The sequence below is a fragment of the Myodes glareolus genome, chromosome X, assembly GCF_982192425.1.
Source record: "Myodes glareolus chromosome X, mMyoGla1.1, whole genome shotgun sequence".
NCBI lineage: Eukaryota > Metazoa > Chordata > Mammalia > Rodentia > Cricetidae > Myodes > Myodes glareolus.
This window is the reverse complement of record NC_142053.1, coordinates 136,507,862-136,532,314: the sequence shown is the minus strand read 5'-3', so window position 1 is coordinate 136,532,314 and position 24,453 is coordinate 136,507,862. Positions and strand designations below refer to the sequence as shown.

The 24,453-nt window shown below is 41.1% G+C and overlaps 1 long non-coding RNA gene across 1 annotated transcript in view; it reads right to left on the bottom strand.

Moving 5' to 3' along the window:
* LOC146889083 (uncharacterized) overlaps window positions 1-24,084 on the bottom strand; it is an 80,237-nt gene extending 56,153 nt beyond the window's left edge. The window contains exon 1 of the long non-coding RNA XR_015000374.2: window positions 23,979-24,084. This is a non-coding gene — a long non-coding RNA (uncharacterized LOC146889083). The remainder of the gene's footprint in view (window positions 1-23,978) is intronic.
* Window positions 24,085-24,453: the final 369 nt, after the last annotated feature.

Below are 24,453 nucleotides of genomic sequence, written 5' to 3'. Positions count from 1 at the left end.
TTGGCACAGGGAACCACTTCCTAAATATAAGCCCAGCAGCACAGACACTGAGAGAAACAATTAATAAATGGGACCTCCTGAAACTGAAAAGCTTCTGTAAAGCAAAGGACATGGTCAACAAGACAAAACGACAGCCTACAGAATGGGAAAAGATCTTCACTAACCCCACATCAGACAGAGATCTGATCTCCAAAATATACAAAGAACTCAAGAAATTGGACACCAAAAGATCACATAATCCAATAAAAAAACTGGAGTACAGACATAAACAGAGAACTCTCAACAGAAGAATCTAAAATGGCTGAAAGACACTTAAGGAAATGTTCAGCATCCTTAGTCATCAGAGAAATGCAAATCAAAACAACTCTGAGATTCCATCTTACACCTGTAAGAATGGCCAAAATCAAAAACACTGATGACAACTTATGCTGGAGAGGTTGTGGAGAAAAGGGAACACTTCTGCATTGCTGGTGGGAGTGCAAGCTGGTACAACCCCTTTGGATGTCAGTGTAGCGATTTCTCAGAAAATTAGGAAACAACCTTCCTCAAGACCCAGCAATACCACTTTTGGGTATATATCCAAAGGATGCTCAATCGTGCCACAAGGACATGTGCTCAACTATGTTCATAGCAGCTTTGTTTGTCATAGCCAGAACCTGTAAACAACATAAATGCCCCTTGATCGAAGAATGCATAAGGAAAATGTGGTACATTTACACAATGGAGTACTACACAGCAGAAAAAAAAACAACAGCTTGAATTTTGCAGGAAAATGGATGGAACTAGAAAACATTATTTTGAGTGAGGTAACCCAGACACAGATAGACAATTACCACATGTACTCACTCATAGGTGGTTTATAAACATAAAGCAAAGAAAGCCAGCCTACAACCACAATCCCAGAGAACCTAGACAACAATGAGGACACTAAGAAAGACTTACATAGATCTAATCTACATGGGAAGTAGAAAGTAGGAAAATATCAGATCTCCTGAGGAGCATGGGGACTTTGGGGGAGGACTGAAGTGGAAGGGAAGAGGCAGGGAGGGGAGCAGAGAAAAATGTAGAGCTCAATAAATATCAATAAAAAATGTATAAAAATTAATTAACCAGCCAGTGATTCATATGCCTTTAATTCCAACAGTTGGGAAGCCAGCCTGGTCTACAGGACAGCCAAGGCTGTACAAAGAAACCCTGCCTTGAAAACTCAAATATATGTATTTTATGTGCAGTGGTGCTTTGCTTACATGTATAAGGGTGTCCAATTCCCTGGAGCTGGATTTACAGATGGTTGTGAGGTGCCATGTGGTTACTGCGAATTGAACCCAGCTCTTCTGGAAGAGCAGCCAGTGCTCTTACTTGTTGAGCTAGCCTGGAGACCCTGTCTTATGATTAAAAATTCCTAGTTTAATAGTTAATTATAAAAATAACGATGTGTGTGGTAATCACTATATTAAAAAATCACATGTTTATTAAAAAATTACATTTATTTATTGATTGTGTGTGTGTAAATTGAAGGTCATGGCATGTGTGTGTTAGACAGAGAACAGAGGGCAACTTTCTGGAGTGAGTTTTCTTTTTCTACCATATGGGAGTTCGAGGTCATCCTGGTCTAAGAACAAGCTCCAGGACAGTCCAGGACATCCAGGACAGAAAACCCTATCTCGACAAACTTAAAAAAAAAAATTGAGCCAGGTGGTGGTGGCACACGCCTTTAATCCCTGTACTCGGGGAGGCAAAGGCAGGTGATCTCAGTGAGTTAGAGGCCAGCCTGGTTTATAAGAGAAAGAGACAGGGTTTTTTCGGTGTATCTTTGGCTGCCCTCCTGGAACTAGCTCTGTAGACCAGGCTGGCCTCAAATACACAGAGATCCCGCCTTTCCCTCTGCCTCCCAAGTGCTGGGATTAAAGGTGTGTGCCACCACTGCCCGGCTCAAGGGCCTTATTTTTAAGCATGGTACATATATCTTTTGCTGCTGTTGTTTTTTCTTTCTTCTTTTGCTTTTGGCAGACAGATATATTAAAATTTATTTATTTCTGTGTGTGTATGTAAGAGTGCTCGTTCATGCCATGGTTCATGTGTGGGAGTCAGGATTACTTCTGTGAGTCAATTCTCTCCTTCCATAATGTGGGTGCCAGGGATCAAATTCAAATTATTTGGCTTGGCAGCAAGTACCTTTACTCACAGAGCCATTTCAACAACCCTGATCTCTATATTAAATGCAATCTCTCAATCAAAATTCCAGCAAGCTTTCCAGTAGAAAGTGACAGGTGGTTCTGAACTTCAAACAGAAATGTGAAGGACCTATAATAGCCAAAATAATTTTGGAGAAAAACAAAATAGAAAACTAAAACTACCTGATTTCAAATACTTACAGTAAAGCTACAGTTGCTAGACAATGTAAGATTGATGTCAAAATACCATTAGATAGGTATAGTAGATTCGAGGCCAGAAATAGATCTATACTTGTGTGAACATATAATTTTTTCTTACAAAGATACAAGATAAATGAGTAGAGAAAAGATAATCTTTAAATTGATCTTTATTCTGCCTGTGGTCTAATGTGATGGCTAACATTATGTTTTAATTTTATATTACTGTGTGTAGAGAGCTGTGTGATGCCATGCCTTACAGGTGGCGCTGATTCCCACCTTCCACCTTTCCAATGGTGAATGCTCTCAGATGTGTAACAACTCCATATATGGCTAACACTAAGATCTGGCTTGCTTCCACGTTTCTGGACCTATCTGTGTCTCCCACGTGGCTTTTTGGGGTTGGCTACCCAGAGGTTATTTAAGCTGCAGACTGGCTTTTCCCTGGGGCGAGAGGTTGAGAAGGAGCAAGAGGTAACAAGAGATAGTGATAGGGTGAGAAGATTCTGAATAATACTGCAGTTAAGAAGAGTCTGATGTTGCGTCTTCATTGCTGACAAAATGGATGCGACAACTGTGCTTGAGAGATCTATAAAACAAAAACATGCCTCTAACCTGCAAGCCCCACATGCCTAAGGACAGATAACATCCTGGAATGCTGGGGGTTATTGTTCATGTACAAGCTTGGCTTCCCCAACTGCACAGGGTATGTTCTTCATCACATGTAGGCAGGAAGTAAGTCAGGATGTATGCTTGCCTCTGATTGAACAAATGCTTGAAGTACGTGGTCTTGTGGGATTTTACCTTCATAAGTCCCTGACTGATGTAATTTGGTGCCATATTTTGAGCATGGGCCTCTGGTATGGACCTGGATGTAACCATGGCCAGTATTTAATAAAGCTTGTTTCAAATTGGCTTAAGAATTGGGGTAGTGGACTTATTCTTGTCTGTTGGAATTAATACTATCTGTCAGAACACATTAATTTATGCCAATAACAGCTCTAAAACTTATTAGCTGTACAACTTTTCTGCAAAGATTTTAAGTCTCTGTTGTGGGGGGAGGCCTCTCGTTCATTCCCAGCTGCCCAGACCTGAAATAATCATCACTCAGAAACCATATTATTTGTAATACTATTTGACCAATAGTTTAAGCATATTTCAAGCTAGCTTTTATAACCCATCTCCATTAATCTGTGTATGTATTATCATAAAGTTGTGGCCTACCAGCAAAGTTTCAGTGGGCTCTAGCAGAGGCATCTGTCTCTGACAGTGGCAACATGGCTTCTCACTGACTCTACCTTCTTTCTCCCAGCATTCAGTTTAGTTTTCCCACCTAGCTCTATTCTGCTAAGCCACTGGCCAAAACAGCTTTATACATTAACCAATAAAAGCAACACATATACATAAGGACTTCTCACACCAATGCCAATAACAGCTCTCCAACTTATTAGCTCTACAAATTTCAGCAAAGTTTTAAAGTCTCTGTGACATGTTTCTGTCATCTGTAAAGTAGGGATACCTACTTCCTAAGTGACGGTACAACTTAAATATGCTGGTGTTAGAACACAGTCCAAAAATGGAGTTGTGTGAGAATTCTGAGTGCTTATGAGAAAACTCCAAGAAAGCAAGAGTCTTATGTCCTCAGTTTCTTCAAAAAACACAGAAATGTTCTTGGAATGTGCTTTTGAGGCCCTCCCAGGTGCAGCAGATAGGAGTGAGTTTACTTCAGATTATTCATTACAATTGCTATTGTTATCAGCTTATATGCCTTTTTGGAAAAACATGTTTTTGCTATGTGTGGGCTTGTCTGATACTTGTGACTTGTTCTTGTGACTATATACTTTACTCATGTGTAACACGAGGGCCTGCTTGTTGGGGTTTCTGTCCTGCCCAGTTCCCACAGCTGTTTGTCCTAAAGAAAATCACACAGAGAGTCTACATTAGTTATAAACTGATTAGCCCATTAGCTCAGGCTTCTTATTAACTTGCATTAGCCCATTATTCTTATCTGTGTTAGCCACATGGCTCAGCATCTTTTTTGGTTAAACAGGTCACATCTTCCTTCTTCGGTGTCTGGACAGGACTGGGGAGGAATAGGCTTCCTTCTTCTCAGAATTCTTCTGTCCTCATTGACCCACCTCTACTTCCTGTCTGGTTGTCCTGTCTATACTTCCTGTCTGGCTACTGGCCAATCAGCGCTTATTTAAAACATAATAGACAGAATATAGACCATTGTCCCACACCACTCATGTGATTCTTCTTAACCCTCAGAGTATAAACTGCCCAATGCTCTGAATAAAGCTGGGTATTACATGAGACTTTAGTCTGCCTCATTTATTAGCTCCATCCTCCCACCACTGCTAGTGTGGTAAAAAATAACTATACTTTTTAAAATTCATAGAAGTGTGTGTATTCAAACGTAGCAGTAAGATTGTGTAGTAAGCAGAAGAACGCTGGGTTTGAACACACCATTAATCCCAGCACCCAAGAGGCAGAGGCAAGTTGATCTCTATCAGTTTGACTCTAGTCTGGTCAACACAGAGAGTTCAAAATGAAACAAGAAGTCAGTGACCTATCAGATCAGTTCATCTCTGTCGCAGTGAGATCAAAGATTGATCAAAGAGAGATAAAGATTCTGAGATACAGAAATCTTGATATCCTTTCAAAAGTATGGCCTCCAGCTATTCTGTTTACAAATTATTTCTTGTAATAATTCCCTTAGTTAAAACACTGCAGCTTTGTGTGAACAAAAAATTAATACATTTGTAACTTTTTGGAAGGTTGTGATGGTAACTGTTTATTTTAGGATGGGAAAGCATGTATTAATTGTTCTGTATTACAAAAAGAAAAAAAAATTATTTGTTATACCAATGCCCAAGACATTAGCTGGGCACTGAAGCTTAAAGCAGTATGTGAAGTGTTTTGCCTGCAGCTATGTCTGAGCACTGCCTTTAGGCAGTGTGACCTTAGACGCCAGAAGAGGGCATCAGATCCCCTGAGACTGGAATTACAGAAGGTTGTGAGATGCTATGTAGGTGCAGGGGCTCAAACCCATTCTTCTGAAAGAACAATCTGTCCTCTTAACCACTGAGCCATCTCTCCAGACTCTGATTTTTTTCATAACTTTTTTTTAAAAACAATTTTATTTAATTAATATTTTTTATTTATTTTACATACCAATCACAGTTGCCCCACCCTCCTCTCCTCTCATTCCTACCCTGCTCCCATCTACTCCCCTCCACATCCACTCCTCTTCCATCTCCACTCCGAAAGGGACAGGCTTCCCATGGGCCTGAAGAAAACATGACACATCAAGTTGAGGCAGGACCTCCCACTGCATCTAGGCTGGGCAAGGTAATCCTGCATGGGGAACAGATTCCCAAAGACCAGCTAAGCACCTGGGAGAGACAGGTCCTGATCTCACTGCTAGGTGCCTTACAAACAACCCAAGCTACACAACTGTCACATACATGCAGAGGGCCTAAGTCAGTCCCATGCAAGCTCCTGACTGTTGATCCAGAGTTCATGAGCCCCCACAAGCTCAGGTCAGTTTTTTCTGCGGGCTCCTCCATCATGATCTTGCACCCCCTCCCTGAATTTTACTTCCCCTCTCTTCCTCTTCCCTTCTCCCCTTCTTCCCTCCTTCCCTCCCTCTCTCCCTCTCTTCCTCCCTCCCTCTCTCTCTCCCTCCCTCTCTCTCTGAAACAGGGTTTCTCTGTGTAACCCTGGCTGTCCTGGAACTCCATTTAGATCAGGCTAGCCTCAAACTCAGAGATCCACCTGCCTCTGCTTCCTAAGTGTGGGGATTAAAAGTGTGTACAACCATCACCTGGCTTACTATATCTGTTTTAAACTGCTCTCATCAGAATACAATCTTCTATAGGTAGGAATTATTGTCTGTTTTGTTTTCCGTTTAGTCTCCAAGTTTAGAACTATCCCTGACACACAGTAGGAGCTTAATAATATATTACCCATATTATTATTATTATTATTATTATTATTAGAAGGGGTTTTGACTGGCCTTGAACTTGCTATGTAGCCAAAGCTAATCACTTACTGCAGATCCTCCTGCTTCTATCTCCCAAGGGCTGCAGTTGTAGGGCATGTACCACTACACTCAGCTCAATAAGTAAGTTATTTATGTGTATAAGCATGTGTGCATGTGAGTATGTGTGTGTGTGTGTGTGTGTGTTTGTGTGTGTGTGCATGAACACGGTGACCATAGGAACACTATCTATATCCTTTGAGATAGGTTCTCTCATTGACTTGGAGTTCACTAATCAGGTAAGAATGGCTAACATTGTCCTGTCTCCATCTACCCAGAGCTGGGAATATAAGTACACACCAGCATGATGAACATTTTTGATGTAGGTGGGTCTACATATTTCTTCCGTATATGGTGGGTCTTTCGTATTTCTGTTGGTTTCATTGGTTAATTAATAAAGAAACTGCTTGGCCTGATTGGTCAGAACATAGGTAGGCGGAGTAGACAGAACAGAATGCTGGGAAGAAGGGAAGTGAGGTAGACGCTATAGCTCTCCACTCCAAGATGGACACAGGTTAAGATCCTTCCCGGTAAGCCACCACCTCGTGGTGCTACACAGATTATTAGAAATGGGTTGAGTCAAGATGTGAGAGTTAGCCAATAAGAGGCTACAGATAATGGGCCAGGCAGTGTTTAAAATGAATACAGTTTCCGTGTAATTATTTTGGGTAAAGTTAGCTGGGAGCTGGGCCGCGGCCTGCCGCTCCCACCACTACACATTTTTAAAAAATATTTTATTTATTTATTTATTTTTAAAGATTTATTTATTATGTTCACAGTGTTCTGTCTGCATATATGCCTGCACCGCAGAAGAGAGAACCAGATCTCATTACAGATGGGTATAAGCCACCATGTGGTTCCTGGGAATTGAACTCAGGACCTCTGGAAGAAGTCAGTTCTCTTAACCACTAAGCCATCTCTCCAGCTTCCTAAAAATATTTCTTTAATGATCATTGGTGTTTTATCTACATGAGTGGGGGTATTGCGTCCCCTGGAGATAGAGTTACAGACAGTTGTAAGCTGCCATGTGGGTGCTGGGAATTGAACCCAGGTCTTCTGGAAGAACAGTCATTGCTCTTAACTGATGAGCCATCTATCTTTCCAGCCCCAATGATGGACATTTTAGAAGGGTCTCTAGGGATTGAGCTTAGGTCCTCGTGCTATCTCCACAAACAATCAATATGTATTTTAAATGGATCATGTTGCCTACTCTAATTGTATGTCAGCAGGGAATTGTGGTTTGTATATTATGTTAAGGACCCCCAGGCCAGTCTTCTTAACAAATTTTTTTCTTCTACATCTTTCAATTGAAGGTTCTCAATACTATCAACAGACATAATATTAAATAATAAAAGATAATGTCATCCTCTGGGGTTGGAGATTTTGCTCAATGGCAGAATGCTTGCCTAGGAAGTGCAAGACCCTGGTTTGGATCCCCAGCACTACATAAACAGTGTATGGTAGCAATCCCAGCATCCATAAGATGGAGGTAGAAGGAGGTTCAGAAGTTCCAAGTTATCCTTGGCTACTACATAGTGAGCTTCAGGACAGCCTAGGCTATATGAGACTATGTCTCAAAAAGGGGGAAATAGAAACAAAATCAACAATAATACGGAGGAAGGCTTGGAAATATTCAAAATACCAAAAGTTTGCCCTCTTTTTTTTTTGGTTTTTCAAGACAGGGTTTCTCTGTAGCTTTGGAGCCTGTCCTGGAACTAGCTCTCATAGACCAGGCTGGTCTTGAACTCACAGAGATCCACCTGCCTCTGCCTCCTGAGTGCTGGGATTAAAGGCATGCGCCACCACCGCCCGGCAGCAACAGTTTGCTTTTTTAAAAATGAAAATTCCTGACAGTCATAGTGGTACACTCCTTTAATACCAGAACTTGGGAGACAGAGGCAAGCAGATCTCTGTGAGTTTGAGGCCAGCCTGATCTACATAGTGGGTTTTCAATATAGCCAGAGCTACATAGTGAGATTGTGTCTTGAAAAAAAGCCAAAATTAAATAAATAAAATGAAAATGTATATCAAAAAGTATATCAGGTTTTTAAAAATGCTAATTTAAAATCAAATCTATATATTTAACTTTCATACATCATTTTAAACATCAATTATTTGGTTTAGAAGGTATCTAACATGGGCCAGCAAGATAGTTCAGCATATAAAGGAATTTGCATGATGACTTGATAACTTGATTTTGATCCCTGGGACCCACATGGTAGAAGCAGAAAACTGACTCCCACAAGTTTCCTCTGACCTCCACACATGCATTTACACACACACACACACACACACACACACACACACACACAAATGTAAATGTAAAAAGAAGTGTTCACCAAAAGTCTGCAAATTGCTTTTACTGTGAAGTTTATTAACTTTTAAAAAAGCACCTAAAATATGCATTTGAGCATCATTTCTCTCCCTCTCTTCCTCTCTCTCTCTCTCTCTCTCTCTCTCTCTCTCTCTCTCTCTCTCTCTCCCTGATGCATATGTGAGGACATGCATGTGCCATAGCATGCATGTGGAGGGTCAAGACAGCCTTGGGTGTTGGCAGGCTATTTGGCCCTTGCATTTCTGGGCTATCTCTTTCTGCCTTCTATCTGGACACAGGTATGCTGGGATCGCATACACACATCACTGTGCCCAGCTTGTACTTGGGTTCCATAACTCTAAATTCAAGTCATCATTCTTGCACAGCAGCCATGTGCAGCAAGCACTTTTACCCACTGAACTATCGTCTCAGCCTAAGTTTATTAACCCTTAGAGTTCCTTGTACTCAGGTCTGCATATGCATTTATTTTGTCTGTTGATAGTGGTGGTGGTGAGTAACACCCACTGTCAAGTTCTCCCTCCTAAAAGAATGTATTACAGTAATAGGTGTCATTATCTCATCATGCCCTGGACCTTCAGCAGCTTCACCTGAAGGATTTAAATTTTAGGTGTTGCAAAACCAGAACATCAGCTCACATCAACCTGGTAATCTCCTTTCTTTCCCATTCCTGCATGCATTATGATCCCAGGTTCCCTGATACAACTTAATTTTCATCAAAATTGCAAAGGAGAGATGAGGTGATGCACGCAGCAGAGATGAGAAGAGTTCTTTCTTTTGCGTCTTCACTCCCTGTCCATTCCTAATGATTTCTGTCACCTGCTGCACATAGGCAGTTTTAAAAAAAGGATTCACACACATGCATGCACACACACATACACTCTTGTTATGCTCTCAGATGTTGACACACATAACACTCCTTTTTTGGTTTTCCACTTTAACATTCGAGTTATTCATCTGCTAGCTTTCTTCTACTGATAGCTTTCTTCCCTGCCCCATACTCAGAGGGATTTCTATTTTTAAAAATTTTAATGATTTATTTATTTACTATGATTACTTATCTATTTGTGTATTGTGGGGACATGTGTGTACCATGGCACATGTGTAGAGGACAGCTTTCAGTAGTTGGTTCTCTCCTTCTACAGCTTCTACCAATGTGGGCCCTGGAGATCCAATTTGGGTCAGCAGGCTTGGCAGCAAGCACCTTCAGTCACTGAGGCATCTCTGCAATCCTGCTATCTTTCTTTAATAGTAGGATGTATCTATACCATGAAACTAGATGCAGGGGCTAGAGAGATGGCTCAGCAGTTAAGAGCACTGACTGCTCTTCCAGAAGACCTGGGTTCAATTTCCAGCACCCACATGGCAGCTAATGACTGTCTGTAACTCTAAGATCTGAGACCCTCACACAGACATACATGCAGGCAAAACACCAATGTACATAAAATTAGAATAAATAAATTTAAAAAAAGAAACTAGATGCTGTTATCCTTCTACAGTACAAAAATAAGAGGCAGGCACAGTAACATATGCCTTTTAATCCCAGCACTTGGGAAGCAGAGGTAGGTAGATCTCTGTGAGTTCAAGATCAGCCTAGTCCACATAGAGAGTTCCAGGATAGCCAGGATTACACAGTGAGACACCCTGTCTCAAATTAAAAAAAAGAAAAAAGAAGCTGGGGTGGAGCTCAATGACAGAGTACCTGATAAGCAAGTACAAGACCCTAGAGCCCATTTCCAGAAACACACACACCCCAGAAACTAAATAAGAGCAAATAGGTACAAGAATTCAAAGCTGTGCTACCTACAGTGCCAGCATTTATTCAGAAAGATACTTAGGGCAGCAATACAGCATTTTGTTAACCCAGGACAACAGTCAATATATACTGACATAAAGCCAAATAAGAACAGGAGCCAAGACTGTAAGGGGTTCCACACTCCAGTGGTAATGGTTCATGGACTATCATAAGAAGTCTATACCAGCCTGGTTTTTAAGAGTCAGACAGCTGAGACATATTTGGGGATAAAGATCTACACTGAGCTGAATTGTTAACTAGATTGAATAGGACAGTGACAAAAACCGGATAAACAGGCTGGGCCTCTTGGAATAAAGCAGAACCCTTCCTTGGTAGGCCAGCTGTATTAACTAGGCATTTACTAAAAGGACTCCTAATTGAAACATGTACCTTCCATAACAGGTTTCAAGGACATAAGAGTCATAAAAAGAAGACCCATGTCTCTAAGACTGAGTGGGAGAACAGGATCCAGACTTTGATCTTTGTGAGCCAATAAACACAGCTTGCCTAGTCTCCTTTGTACTCAGAAATCCCTTCTACTTTTTATTTATGATTTTGAGACCCTATGCTTCCTTAGCTACTTGCTTTCAGTTGCCTTTGAAAATGTATGCTGCTCATACAGTAGAGTGTACATTATCATTTTCCAACTAGCATGACTGTCGATAGCACCTCTGACATGTGAGTCATGATGATAACGGTTGCCTAGGTTACTCTTCATAGACTTGAAGGCTGGCTTTATTTTATTTTTTTCCCCACGAGAACTTATTGACTCTTCTTTTGGGTCTGAACAGGTGTCTGATGAGTGACCTTCTGACATCAGGAGGCTGAAAACCCCATCCTTAGACCACGTTAGTTAGCACTGCCATTTTCTGAGCACACATTCCATGATGAGACAAAGAGACTGAGTACATGTGCACAGGCCTCTGATTTCTGCATCTCTAATCGCTTCCCTTCTTTACCCTGTAACTATCCCCAAATGGGAGGAAGATTTGAGGTTTGGATCTCCCATGTCCTACTTGGCCACCTTGCAAATGTGTTGTCTTTTGTGAACTCATTATTTCTGTAACTGGTACAGAACAACAACAATAAAAAAGCCTGATTTGTTACGAAAAAAATAAGCCGTCATATTTTTGGACATTTCACAACAACAACAGGAGACATATTCTAGCCACGAGGTTTATAAATTCATTTCTATATTCTAAAAACTAAGAAATATTAAACTTACTTCACAATGGAAAGCATAATAGAACAAAGGGCAAAGGCAACATGGCCATTCCTTCTTTCTTTTTTTCCCCCTTATAAAATGGATACTCAGTATTTACTTGCAATGCAAGGGCAAATTAAAATATAAAAAGGGTGTTATGTCTTAAAATTTTGTTGTATATAAAATATGCAGCAATGAAACAATGGAAAAGCAGCCAGACGCAGATGGCACACGCCTTTAATCTCAGCACTCGGGAGGCAGAGGCAGGTGGATCTCTGTGAGTTCGAGGCCAGCCTGGTCTACAAGAGCTAGTTCCAGGACAGGATCCAAAGTTACAGAGAAACCTTGTCTTGAAAAAAATGGGGTGTGGATTGAATAGGAATGGCCCCTATAGAATCATATATTGGAATACTTAGCAATCAGGTAGTGGCACTATTTGAAAGGACTAGGAGGTGTGGCCTTATTGGAATAGATGTAGCCTAGTTGGAGGAAGTATGTCACTACGGGTGGGTGTTTGAGGTTTCAAAAGCCCAAGCCAGGCCCATTCTCTCCCTGACGCCTGGCTTGCAGATTAGGATTTAGAACTCTCAGCTATTGCTCCAGCACCATGTTTGCCTGCTGCCCTGATGATAATGGACTAAACCTCTGAAATGATAAGCGATCCCCCAAATGAAATGCTTTCTTTTGCAAAAGCTGCCTTGATCATAGTGTCTCTTCATGGCAATAGAACAGTGGCTAAAGCATAGGCAGTTGGAGGAACTGCTTAGTGGTTAAGAGCACATACTACTCTTACAGAGGACAGGATTGTCAATCCCAGCACCCGTGTCAAATAGGTGGATCTCTGTGAGGTTGAGGCCACCTGATTTACATAACAAGTTCCAGGACAGTCAGGGCTACATAGTGAGACCCTGTGTCTCAAAAAATAAATAAAAAACAGATTCAATACAATGCCCATCAAAATCCCAGAAAAATTCTTCAAAGACCTCGAAAGAACGGTACTCAACTTCATATGGAAAAGCAAAAAACCCAGGATAGCCAAAACAATCCTGGGCAATAAAAGAACTTGTGGAGGCATCACAATCCCTGACTTCAAACTCTAGTACAGAGCTACAGTACTGAAAACAGCCTGGTATTGACATAAGAACAGACAGAAGGACCAATGGAAACAAATAGAAGACCCGGATATCAATCAACACACCTTCTTCGAACACCAGTTCTTTGATAAAGAAGCAAAAAATATCAAATGGAAAAAAGAAAACATATTTAACAAATGGTGCTGGATATCAACATGTAGAAGAATGAAAATAGATCCATATCTATCACCATGCACAAAACTCAGGTCCAAATGGATCAAAGACCTCACAACATAAAGCCAGCCACACTGAACCTTATAGAAGAGAAAGTGGGAAGTACACTTGAACGCATTGGCACAGGGAACCACTTCCTAAATATAAGCCCAGCAGCACAGACACTGAGAGAAACAATTAATAAATGGGACCTCCTGAAACTGAAAAGCTTCTGTAAAGCAAAGGACATGGTCAACAAGACAAAACGACAGCCTACAGAATGGGAAAAGATCTTCACTAACCCCACATCAGACAGAGGTCTGATCTCCAAAATATACAAAGAACTCAAGAAATTGGACACCAAAAGATCACATAATCCAATAAAAAAACTGGAGTACAGACATAAACAGAGAACTCTCAACAGAAGAATCTAAAATGGCTGAAAGACACTTAAGGAAATGTTCAGCATCCTTAGTCATCAGAGAAATGCAAATCAAAACAACTCTGAGATTCCATCTTACACCTGTAAGAATGGCCAAGATCAAAAACACTGATGATAACTTATGCTGGAGAGGTTGTGGGGAAAAGGGAACACTTCTGCATTTCTGGTGGGAATGCAAGCTGGTACAACCCCTTTGGAAGTCAGTGTGGCGATTTTTCAGAAAATTAGGAAACAACCTTCCTCAAGACCCAGTAATACCACTTTTGGGTATATATCCAAAGGATGCTCAATCGTGTCACAAGAACATGTACTCAACTATGTTCATAGCAGCTTTGTTTGTCATAGCCAGAACCTGTAAACAACCGAAATGCCCCTCAATTGAAGAATGGATAAGGAAAATGTGGTACATTTACACATTGGAGTTCTACACAGCAGAAAAAACTAATGACATCTTGAATTTTGCAGGAAAATGGATCAAACTAGAAAACATTATTTTGAGTGAGGTAACCCAGACCCAGAATGACAATTATCACATGTACTTACTCATAGGTGGGTTTTAAACATAAAGCAAAGAAAACCAGCCTACAAACCACAATCCCAGAGAACTTAGACAACAATGAGGACACTAAGAAAGACTTACATAGATCTAATCTATATGGGAAATAGAAAGTAGAAAAAGAGATCTCCTGAGTAAATTGGGAGCATGGGGACCTTGGGGGAGGATTGAAAGGAGAGGGAAGAGGCAGGGAGGGGAGCAGAGAAAAATGTAGAACTCAATAAACATCAATAAAAAATAAAAATAAAAAATAAAATTACTAGTAGCACTTGGTCATTTCAAAAGATAAAGGGAAACATATGACACTCATATTTTCTAAGATTCTTTTATTTATGTGTATCTCTATAAGTTACTCTTGTTTTTGTTTTTATTTTGTTTTCTTTTTTTGAATTTTCAAGACAGGGTTTCTATGTAGCTTTGGAGCCTGTCCTGGAACTAGCTCTTGTTGCTGAGGCTGGCCTTAAACTCACAGAGATCTGCCTGCCTCTGCCTCTCATGTGCTGGGATTAAAGGTGTGCGCCTCCACCGCCCAGCAATAGTTACTTTGTTTTTAAGGTTTTCTTTTTGTTGTTTTGAGACAGGATCTTTAATTTTTCAAAGCCTTCCTCAAGTAACATACTTCCTCCAATAAGGCCACATCTCCTAAGCCTCCCAAGCAGCACCATCAATTGGGGATGTTCAAACATCTGAGCCTGAACTTGTGGGAGATAGTCTCATGTAAACCACCATCTTGTGTGTCTCTGTAAATGGATGCCACAGGTGTGCCAGTACCTAAGGAGGCCAGGAAAGGATGGTGGATCTCCTAGAGCTAGAATTATAGGCAATTATGAGTTTCCCAATATGGGTGCTACTGTCCTCTGGTAGAGTAGGCAGCATTCAGTCAAGTGCTTACTTTGAAAATTCAAGGACCGGAATTTAATTCTCAGAATCCACATATAAAAGCTGGGTATGACAGCCAAACATTAGGAAGAGCTGGGGGAATCACGTGGAAGAGGAGGAGGAAGGATTGTAGGAGCCAGAGGGGTCAAGGATAGTATAAGGACAGAGGCCCACAGAATCAAGTAACCTGGGCTCATATGGGCTCACAGAGACTGAACCAGGAACCAGGGAACTTGCATGAGACCAACCTCCGCATATATGTTACAGCCGTGTAGCTTAGTCTTCTTGTGAGACTCCTAACAGTGGTAGCAGGGGCTGTTTCTGACTCTGTTGCCTCCTTTTGGGATCCTATTCCTCATACTGGGTCACCTTGCCCAGCCTTAATACACGGGGAGGTGCCTAGTGTTACTGCAACTGGATGTGCTGTTTAGTTGATAACCACGGGAAGTCTGTCCTTTTTGGAAAGAAACAGAGGAGGAGTGGAGGAGTGGAGAGGAGGGAGGGGAAACTGGTTGGTATGTAAAAAAAATAATAGAAATAGAATAAACAAAACAAAAAAGCTGGGAGTGACCAGACATGATGGTGCACACCTTTAACCTGAGCACTCAGGAGGCTGAGTGTTTAAGCCAAGCTAGGGACCCTACCTTAACAAAATAAAGCACAAAAAAGTTGGGTATGGTGGCTCATGATTGTCATTCCAATTCTGCGGAGGCCAGTGGGCCCAGGGGTCTGTCTGTCTCTGCCTCCGCAGAATTGGAAACCCTACAAGCCAGAAGTCCAAAATTAAGTCAATATAGCAGCCATGCTCTCCCTCTCTCTCTCTCTCTCTCTCTCTCTCTCTCTCTCTCTCTCTCTCACACACACACACACACACACACACACACACACACACACACACTAATTAAAAATGTTTAAAAAGATAGCAGTCATTGGAATAGGTCCCACCCTATTCAACTGTGACCTAATTTTAACTGAACTACATCTATAAAAACCTATTTCCGCCAGGCAAGGAACATAAATGACAGATGGCCTCAGCCTGCTGTACTCTGAATCTGTCAAGGCAGCAGTGTGGACACAGTCCTTCACAATAGCTGCTGGTAGCAACCAGTGACTAAGCATGGCATGAACAGCAAGACGAATCCATTTCTGCAGGATATGTATCCTCTGATGGGTAGTTTGGGCCTGAGGCTGCCTTGTCAGCTTGACAAACCTTTCCCAGAACTGCATTGCAGTTTAAGTATCAGTGGAACCCAGAACCTGGAAACAACCTAAATACTCCTCAGCTGAAGAATGGATAAGGAAAATGTGGTACATTTACACAATGGAGTACTATACAGCAGAAAAAATTAACGACAGCTTGAATTTTGCAGGAAAATGGATGGAGCTAGAAAACATTATTTTGAGTGAGGTAACCCAGACACAGAAAGACAATTATCACATGTACTCACTCATAGGGGGTTTTTAAACACAAAGCCAAGAAAGCCAGCCCACAAACCACAATCCCAGGGAACTTAGACAACAATGAGGACACTAAGAATGACTTACATAGATCTAATCTACATGGGAAGTAGAAAGTAGAAAAAGAAAAGATCTCCTGAGTAAATTGGGAGCATGGGGACCTTGGAGGAGGGTTGAAGTGGGGAGGGGAGAGGTAGGAAAGGGATTAGGGGAAAATGCAGAGCTCAATAAATATCAATAAAAACATGAATCAGTGGAACAACCTGCCTTTCCCAGGCATCAGAACTGCGGTGTTTGAAGCTCCTCCCCTTTCACTCTCACAGACATCTTTCTGAGCAGACCTGAGTGGCCAATTCCATACTGGCTTCTGCTCCTGAGGGCTCAGACTAATACACTTCTTTAATATGTTTATCTAACATAAAATGCTTACAAGAGAAATCTCAAATGCTTCCCTGCCCACATCTATCACTCCCTACACACAAACAAATGCATTGCTTTTAATCTATTTTTTAAAATTTATTTATTTATTATGTGTACAGTGTTCTGCCTGCAAGTATGCCTGCATACCAGAAGAGGGTACCTGATCTCATTACGGATATTTGTGAGCCACCATGTGGTTGCTGGGAATTGAACTCAGGACCTCTGGAAGAGCAGCCAGAGCTTTTAACCTCTGAGCCATCTCTCCAGCCCTTAATCTATTTTTATATATTTTCTATTTCCTAATGAAATCTACACAAATATGAGGCACACTGTTTTGTTCTATTTTTATCTGAGATACAACCTTTGCCTCCAATTGCCACTCTTACTGCCTCAGTCTAGGGTTTCAGGAACCCACAACCATACCCCACTTTCTTTTCCTTTCTTATGTAAAGGAAACACACTATAAATACTTCTCTTAGCATTATTATTATTAATATTAATCATTATTATTATTAATTACTGGGTTTTGAGACAGGATCTCCCTGTGTAGCCCTGGCTATCCTGAAACTTGTTCTATAGACCAGGCTGGCCTTGAACTCAGAGATCCACCTGCCTCTGCATCCCAGTTGCTGAGATTAAAGGCATGCACGACCACACCCGACTTCTCTTAGTTTTATATATTTTGTTTTTTAAGTCTCAGACTTGTTTATATATTTCAATTTTGTATTATTTCATGTCACAGAATTCAGGAAAACTGCCTTAATCTATTTTTAGTGTATTTACTTCTTTTTAGTTGCATCTAATCTGCTTTGTAACATATTCACTGAATACTTTTCAGGGCCTGCCTTTTAAAACATACTTTTACATTTATTTATCTAACATGTAAGTGTTTTAACTGCATGCATGCAGGGTACCTGCAGAGGTCAGAAGAGGGCATCAGATTTCCTTGGAATTGGAGTTTGTTGTAGAATATTATTTTAAAGTGTGTTGGTTTTGTTTATGCTCTGGAACATTTGTTTAATGATGCAAATATGTGAGGTTTTTTGTTTGGTTGGGTTTTTTGGGGGGCTTTTAGAAACAGGCTGCTTGCTATGCAGTCTCTCTGGGGAGCAGGATTCTATCTTGACCTCTGAATCTTGAGTTCTTTAGAAGGACAGAGATTTAGGTAAGTTCATTTGTAGCTTTGAAAGAGTCACTGTTGCTGGGTGGTGGTGGTGCACACCTTTAATCCCAGCTCTTGGGAAGCAGAGGCAGGCAGATATCTGTGAGTTTGAGACCAGCCTGGACTACAAGAACTAGTTCCAGGACAGGTTCCAAAGCTACAGAGAAACCCTGTCTCGAAAAACCAAAAAAAAAAAAAAAGAAAAGAAAAGGAAAGGAAAGAAAGAAAGAAAAAGAAAAAGAAAAAGAAAAAAGAGTCAGTGCCTGAGGGAACAGAATTTCCTCACACTGTGGCTCCTGCGGCCAAACCAGTGCTGGTAGCAGCTAAATTGCAGTTGCTGACTAGGCTAGCCTTAGCTTAAAAGGCAGCAAAAACTGAAAAAAAAGAGACCAACAGGAGTTGCTATTGGTTGAGCCATCGTGTGGGTGTTGGGAACTGAACCAGGCCCTCTGTAAGAACAACATGTGTTCTTAATGGCTTAGCCATCTTTGAAGCCTCCAAAGTACCTGCATTTTATATTTGTGATTTTTCCCTGCAATATAGCTTTTATTTTAAAAAATTATTATTTTTTTTTTAAAAAAATCATATATGTGTGTGGGTATGTGTATATGTGTCCTGGTAGCCATGGAGGCTAGAAGAGGGTGTCCTGCCTCCTGGAGCTGGAGTTATAGGCAGCTGTAAGCAGCTTGCTGTTGTGGAATAATCTTTTTATACACTGTGAAGATTTGTCACTTGGATTGCTTTAATAAAAAGCTGAATGACCAATAGCTAGGCAGAATTTTCAGGACAGAGAGAATGCTGGGAAGAAGAAGACTGGAGATAGGAGATGGCAGGAGCTACAGAGGAAGAAGCATGGGCAAGACAGAATAAAGTTAACTGAGCCACATAAAAGAACATAGATTAAAAGATATGGGTTAATTTAAGTTAAAAAAAAAACTAGTTAGAAACAAGCCTAGCCAACAGCCGAGCTTTCATTATTATTAATGAGCTTCAGTGTGTTTTTTTTGGGAGCTGGCAGGCAGGACAGAAAAATTTGTCTAAAGCCACCCATGGTGTTTAGGTCTCAACATGGGTCCTCCACAAGAGCAGTAAGTACTCTTAACACTGAGTCATCTCTCTAGTCATAGCTTTTCTTTTTAAAATTCTTTTTATTTTATATGTTTTTTGTTGAGGGGTTGGTGTGCAATTTTTTTTTCGAGATAGGGTTTCTCTGTGTCTTTGGAGCCTGTCCTGGAACTAGCTCTTGTAGACCAGGCTGGTCTCAAACTCACAGAGGTCGGCCTGCCTCTGCTGGGATTAAAGGGTGTGCACCACCGCCTGACCAATGGTGCAAGTATGGAAGTAAACAGACATTTTAAGGGGTCAGTTTTCTCTTTACCATGTGTGTCCTAGGGACGGAACTCAGGACACTAGCTTTGAAAGTACAAATCTTTACCTACTAAACATTTCACCAGCCCACGCTTTTTATGAGATGCATATGTATCTTATTCTTCTTTTAGGTTTTACAATTACCAAAACTGAAATTATTTCACATTCTTTCAATTCTTAGTCTACTGTCTCTACTGTTGGAATGGGTGTGGGCTCTTATTCTTTCACTTATTTTGCCAGCAAATTTGTGCTAGTGGTGGATTGGTTTTTCTGTCAGCTTTTGAAATATTTTATTGTAAGTTTGACAGTAGCAGGATCTCATTTTTCAAATGTGAATTCAATCCAACTTGGACTCTTTGCATTTAGTTTTATCAGGTTAATCAATTAGGGTACAATAAAGAGATAGAATCCATACCAGTAATTTGAACGCAGTTTATGTAAAAATTATTAATAAAAGATAATTACTAAAAGGATGGAGGGCTAGAGAGATGGTTCTGTCAGTAAGACATTTGCCTGAAAGTTTAAGGAGCTGAGTTCAGATCCCCAGAGCCCCTCTAAAACACCAATGATGGTGGTGTCTACTTGTAGTCCCCATGATAGTGAGATGAGAGGCTGAGACAGGCTTACACCACATATCACTGGACAGGCAGCCTAGCCTGCTTTGAAAAGTTCCAGCCCCATGAGAGATGCTATCTCAAAATAAAAAAAAGGTGGAAGACTTCTGAGAGCTATACTTCTGTCTTAGGGTTTTAGCATGCATGAAGCCCTGGGCTCTGTTCCTAGCCCTGCATAAACTGGGCATAGTTGTAATCTCAGTCACTTAAGGGGTAGAATCAGGAGGATCAGAAGTTCAAGGTCATCCTTGGCTATAGAGAAGCCAGGAAAAAAAAAAACCATGGTGAAGAGACACCATGGTCACAGCAACTTTTATTAAAAAACAAACAAACAAACAAACAAAAAAATAAAAACATTTAATTGGAGTGGCTCACTTAACAATTTCAGAGGTTCAGTCCATTATCATCAGGATGGGGAGCGTGGTGGTGTGCAGGTAGACATGGTACTGGAGAGGCAGCTGAGAGTTCTACATTTTGCAGGCAACAGAAAATCGACTGAGATGTGGGTAGTGTCCTGAGCATAGAAAATCTCAAAGCCTGGTACGGGAGAATTGTCTGTATTCTGTCAATCATGTATTTTAATAAAACGCTGATTGGCCAGGCAGGAAGTATAGGTGGGTCAACCAGACAGGAAGTAGAGGCAGGGCAATGAGAATAGGAGAAGGCTAGGGAGGAGGTAGCTTCCTCCACCACTCCTGCCCAGATCACCGAAAAAGCAACATGTGAGCTGACAGCTGAAAAAGGTACCAAGCCATATGCCTGATGTAGATAAGGATAATGGGGTAATATATGTTATAAGAGCTAATAAGTAGCCAGAGCTAAGGGCCAATCAGTTTATAATCTTATGGAGTCTTGTGTGTAATTTTCTTTGGGAATTGCCAGCTGTGGGGTGCCGGGCGGGACAGATACACCAACAAGCCAGCCTTTCATGTTACAAAAGCCCACCCCCACAGTGACACACTTCCTCCAGCAAGGCCACACCTACTCCAACAAAGCTACACCTCCTCATAGTGCCATGCCCTATGAAATTATGGGGGCCAGTTACATTCAAACTACCACAGCATCCAATTTGTTTTCTGAATTATACACACACTTGTGCACACCTGCACGCACCCCACCCCTGCATACCCACCTACAAAGGATGATTGGCAGAACACTGAAAGTGGAAGAAAGCACTGTAAGAAACAACTACCTCTAGAGTTGAAGTAGTGGATCCAAGGAAGACCAACACATGTACACTGCCCTGCCCCATCCAGGCGAACATTCACAGTGTTTGGCAGTATAGCTTGTAGCTGCTTGACAGTGGAAAAGTCCTCCAAGGGGTAGCAGGGTAAAGCTGGGTAAGGCTAGAGTGACGGAGCTGTTTGCCAGGGTACTAGTACTAGTGACCTGCTGGCACTAGGAAGCCAGAGCTGAAGATGATCAGGAACTGCCTGCTTAGGTGCATGCCACCAAATCTCCTGTACATTGCTACGAAGAATGTTACCTTCTGGGATGCTGGCAACTGCTAAATGGTGGGTGTCACTAGGTCTTCTACATACCAGGAAAAGGAAACAAGTCAAACTAGAAAGACAAGCTATTGCTGGGTTATGCACTGTTATGCAAACTAGAAAGACAAACCATTGTTGGGTTATGCACTGTTCCTCCAGCACCCTCACCTGACCAAGCTCGACATTGTGAGACCTGGCAACTGCCTACAATGCCAATATCACAAAGCAGGCCAAAAAAGGACCAACTAGGAGGCCAACTGTGAGGCCACAAACTGATAGCTGGCATCACCTGTTCTCAAGAGGGCATTAGTTGGATGGGGTAGACTTTAAATACTGACTTTACAGCCTGGGATGACCAAACTACATGGGTAGTGTATATTAGAAGAGGCAAGTTTTGGCGATTTTGAATATTGACTTTTTAGAGAAGACTCCTTTCCCCTTAAGCTTCTCGTATACCAATGCATGCTTATAAAGGAGGTCCCACCTCTATATGGCGCCATCACATACATCATTACCATACATAATATGGATGTAAAAGGACTTACATTTTGAAGCTAAGGATGTGCCTTGGTTTGTAGAGTACTAACCTAGCATGCATGAAGCCCTGGGTTCTTTTCCTAGTACTGCATAAACTGGGCATAGTTGTACATGCCTGTAATTTCAGTCACATAAGGGGTAGAATCAGAAGGGTCAGAAGTTCAAGGTCATCCTTGGCTATACAGTGAGTTGAAGAAGCCAGGAAAAACAAAAACCCAAAACAACCTTCCATTTTAGTATTGAAAGATCTATTCTGTAGATTAATTCAGCTAACTAACAGAAACCTACCTAGAATATTTTATTGCTAAAACACTGACTTCCTTCTATGGAACAAAAAGTCACAGACAAAATAACAGAATCTTGAGTCTGTTACATAACTCAGTGGATAAAGGTGCTTGATGTACAAACCAGGTGACCTGAGTTCCATCCCTAACCCACACACAGGAGGAAGGAGAGAAGCAATTCCCAAAAGTTGCCCTCTATCCCTAGCCCCACATGCATGGCAGCCCACAATAATGATAAAATAATTTAAAAAATAACAGGGTATCTTTAAAAACCAAGCATAAACCAAGAATAACTGAAAAAGATCATCAGTACACTTGTTGGGATGGAGTTCAGGTAGATGCTTGCCTAACACTCGTTACCTAACATGTCTATAATCTGTAATCTGACATTTGGAAGCAAGGTAGGAGGACCACCTCAAATTCAAGGTCAGCCTGGGTAAATTTCAGGTCATCCAGGATGATTTGCAAGATTCTGTCTCAAATAGATGAAATAATCAAACCAAACCCCAAACTAAAGACTATGTCCAGAGATAGTCTAGAGGAAAGTACTCAATAAAACTAGAGCTTTCCAAAATAAAATGAAACAAATAAATGATCACTAAAACTTTTACAAACCTTGGGATAAGTGAAAGAGAAGAATGAATACACCTAAGAATGGGGTTAGCACTATGTAAGGCATAGTCCAGTACCAAAATGTTTAGTCAGAATACATACACAACTTATAAGACTTGGGCTAGCAAGCTCTCACAATGTTCACGGCTGCATTTTAGCCATAAACACAAAAGAGGATCAGTCCAGTATATTCTTTCAGAGTATACTGCATGGAGGTAAAGAAAAATACATATTAAAGCTGGGTGTGGTGGTGTTTATCTGTAATCCCAGTTCTTGGGAGGTATATATAGCAAGTTTGAGCCTGAGTTATATGAAACTCTATCTCAAAATAAGCCGAAAACTAAACCAAATGGCGATATGATAGGTCCAGATGTTGAAATAGCCATGTAACAGTGATTCTCCATGGATAAAATAGAAATAATGGATGGAATAATAGATGAAATTTTCTCAGAGTTTAAGAAGATACCAGTTTTCCAGATACTAGGGTCTATCAATATCACAGATTTGTTTTTTCTTTTTGAGACATAGTGGAGGCTTTCCTCAAATTTACCATATAGCTGAAGATAACTCGTGACCTGCCTGCACTTCACAAATTCTGGGATTACAGGTATGCACCACCATGCTTACTGTCTCCCTTGAGGAACCTGTGCCTGCACCTGGGTATGCGTTACTCGCTGCAACTCTTCTTTCAGAAGCCCATACTCATGTTCTTGGTTATTATCTTGTCTTTCCTTCCGAGCACCTTTCTTTCTATTAACCCTCATGCTTAAGCCAACATTAAAATACCTTGGCCTGGGCATGGTGGAGCAACCTTTTAACCCCAGCACTTGGGAGGCAGAGACAGGCAGATGTCTTTGAGTTCCAGGCTAGCCTGGTCTACAAACCAAGTCAGCCAGGGCTGTTACATAGAGAAACCCTGTCTTGAAAAACCAAAACCAACCAACCAAACACAACCAACCAAACAAGCAAACAAAAACAAAAAAAATTGCAAAAGTACTGAGTGTTTAGAAGTATAAGCTATTTTTACAAGTGTTATTTGAAGATATATCACGGCAACATAAGACTAAATCAAGCAGGGAGGAAACAAAAAACAGTGCTGGCAAGCTGAATAAAGGTACTCACTGTTAAGCCTGATAACCCCAGTTTGATTCCTCGGACACATATAGTGGAAGGAAAGAACTGACTCCAAGTTGTCCTCTGACCTCCACATGGTTGCTGTGGCAGGCACTGTCAAACATGATAAATAAACAAGTTTAATAAAATTGAAGTATCTTAAGCCTTTGAGATGGCCAAGCCTGATACCCTGGGCTTGATCCCTAGTAATAACAATTCAATATTGCTGAGGATGGATGCAGAATTAGAGAAAGGAGAGTCAATACTGCTGTATGCTCATGAAAGAGAAAAAAAGTAGCAGGAAGCATGACCCCACTCAGCAGCACTGCCAATACCTAAGCCTGTGAGGGTGGCCAGCTGAGAAGAGCACTTCTAAGGATCTCTTCATATTGGTTTGGAATAGGGTTATTGGAAAAGGAAAGGTGAGCATTTATTGAGCACTGTATTAGTTACTTTTCTTGTTGCTGAGAGCAACTCCAGGAAG